The following is a 2,540-nucleotide window of genomic DNA, read 5'->3' as shown; positions in this document are numbered from 1 at the left end:
TTTTTTTTTTTTGTCATAATTATTATCTGTGGGCTATTTAGCATCTGATTACCTTTAATTCCCTTTTGTTTTGGAAATACTCTTTCCCCTTCATTTTCCTAACAAGGCACTGCTTTCTTCTAATTGTGTCTACTAGGCATCCTTGTCTTTTTTCTTCCTTTCCTTCCTTCCTACTTTCTATCTTACATCTCTTTGTCCCTGCATTGATCATCTATCAGCTATCATTGTTTACTCCTGTGGCTTCAACAATGTGCTCACTGCAGACTCCCAATGTTTGTGCTATCAACTCTGTATTTTTCCCCAATTTGAGAAACTAGTTTTTAAATGCTTTTGCAGTGCCTCCTTGGGAGGCCCCACCAACTCCCCAGACACTCACTTTACTCCCAAATTGAGCTCAGTATCTTCTGGGCCTCTTTCTGTTTTCTGACAGTAGGCCTACCCTTCTCCAGGACCCCCAGCCTCAGCAGCAAAGAACTATCTGTGATTTCCTCCTTTTCTTGGTCATCACCCTGCACATCCTTTCCTTCTGTTCCCTCCTCCACTCCTCCACAGGCCTACCTCAGGCTCTTGTTCCCTTCCCCTGGTGATTCTCTTACACTCTCTACAATTAATCTCACACATGGCTGCCAGATTTATACAACACAACTGTACCCTGCTCAAATGTTTTCATATGGAAAACAACTATGGAACCCAGGACAGTTTCTTTTTTAAAAAATAATATAATAGTTTATATTTACATAATTTTGAGCCTTTTTCCATCTCAGCTGTAATCCCTGTGGGCTTCCCATCACCGAATCACCCATGTGCATCACCATAGTCCAGTGCACTTCCCCTCCACCCCATTTTTGATCCCATTCCCCACTCCACCCTGTAAAGTGTCTTGGTATATACTTGTTCATTATTATTATTATTTTTTCCCCTGGTAGGACAGCTTCTTTATACCTCTGAGACTGAGCTTAATATTGCCTGCATTGTTGTTGAGAGTAACTCATGTACTGTAAATACTTAAAAAATACTAACTAGTAGTAGTCACTCTTTGCAATAATTTGTTAATCAAGGCTCTCTATGAGTAAGACCCTATATCTTTAGCTCACGTTTTCTGCCCACCTGTGGATAAACTGTCTGCAGTAATACTGCCACCCCCCAAGGTGTTCACCCGGGTCTCCTTCTCCCTGTACCTTTCTATGCTGACCCTAGAGCTTTCTCTTCCACACCTTTCTCAAAAACATTACTCTGGAGCATGTGTCTGTCCAAGTTCTTTTTAAAATAGAATTATTTATCCATGCATACAGAGCTGGGGTACAGGCCAGAAGTGCGGGAGTGAAAGGATTCAACAGAGACAGAGTGGGGAACAGAACAGGCAATTGATTGAAAAACACTGCTGAGGGGAGCAGCAGTTGAGATAGGAGAGGTCTGCTGTGCCATGTAGGTTACCTCCGTGGCCAGGGATCGAACTCATGCTGCAATAGCTGCAGGCAGAAAACTTCACAGTGCTGTGCTTTAACCTGTTGTGCCACCAGGGAGGGCCCTCTGTCCAAGTTCTAAGAGGACAAATATTTTCAAAAGTTCATGGAGTCAGCTATATATAAAATGCCAGCTTCATTTGTTCTGCTCATTTCTTTGTTCCCAACACCCAGATAGTTAGTTGAGTTGCCAGGCATATAGTAGATGCTCATGAAAGATTTGTTGACTGATCATATTAACTTGAGAGACACAATTTAAGATTGTTCTGAGATAGTTTAAAATCTTAATTTTCATCACAATAGAATATAAAGTAGAGACGGTCCACAGTCCGTGATGTTTGCCGTGAAAAGAGAGTAGAACCTAGGTCTCATCTTGGATGATTTCTACTGCAAAGATTTGAACTGATGGAAAGTAAACCCAGATCCTTTGAAATGCCTAGTAATTGGCTGAACTTTTGCGTGGGGAAGACTATAAAATTTTCTAGTGCAAGATGTGTGAATTTGGATTAAATATCTCTTCTGTAAAGATACTCAGATGGATACTTTGTTTTTACAAAGGAAAAAAAGATTTAATTCTTAAACGGACCAATTAGAGAACCTAGGTTCAGTGCCCTGTATAACAATGTCTTTTCTATAGTAAGATGTCCCCTTTGCAGACTAATATCACCTTAGGGAAATACCTTTTCAATACATGGGTCTAGGTTTCTTTGTCTCTGAAAGTTGGGGGTCTTTCTTCTGAGTTTGGATATGTTTTTATTCCAATAGTTGTGCATAGAATTGGAAAGTGAAGGCTAAGAAGGACTCTATTATCGTCACCTGCCATTGTAGTGGGTATTGACTTTTAATTGCCAAGACCCAAGCTGAGCTATTGATTCTGCTGAATCCCACTCAGACTTTTTTTTTAAAGATTTATTTATTTATGCATACAGAACTGGGGTACAGGCCAGAGGTGCAGGGGCCATGAGAGGATTCACCAGAGACAGAGCGGGGAGCAGAACAGGCTGACTGAAGAAGTACACTGCTGAGGGGAGCAGTGGGCAGGTCAAGAGAGGTCTACCATGCCATGTGGATCACCTC

This window comes from Condylura cristata, unplaced genomic scaffold, assembly GCF_000260355.1.
Source record: "Condylura cristata isolate star-nosed mole 26May11 unplaced genomic scaffold, ConCri1.0 scaffold00031, whole genome shotgun sequence".
NCBI lineage: Eukaryota > Metazoa > Chordata > Mammalia > Eulipotyphla > Talpidae > Condylura > Condylura cristata.
This window is presented reverse-complemented; position numbering follows the sequence as displayed.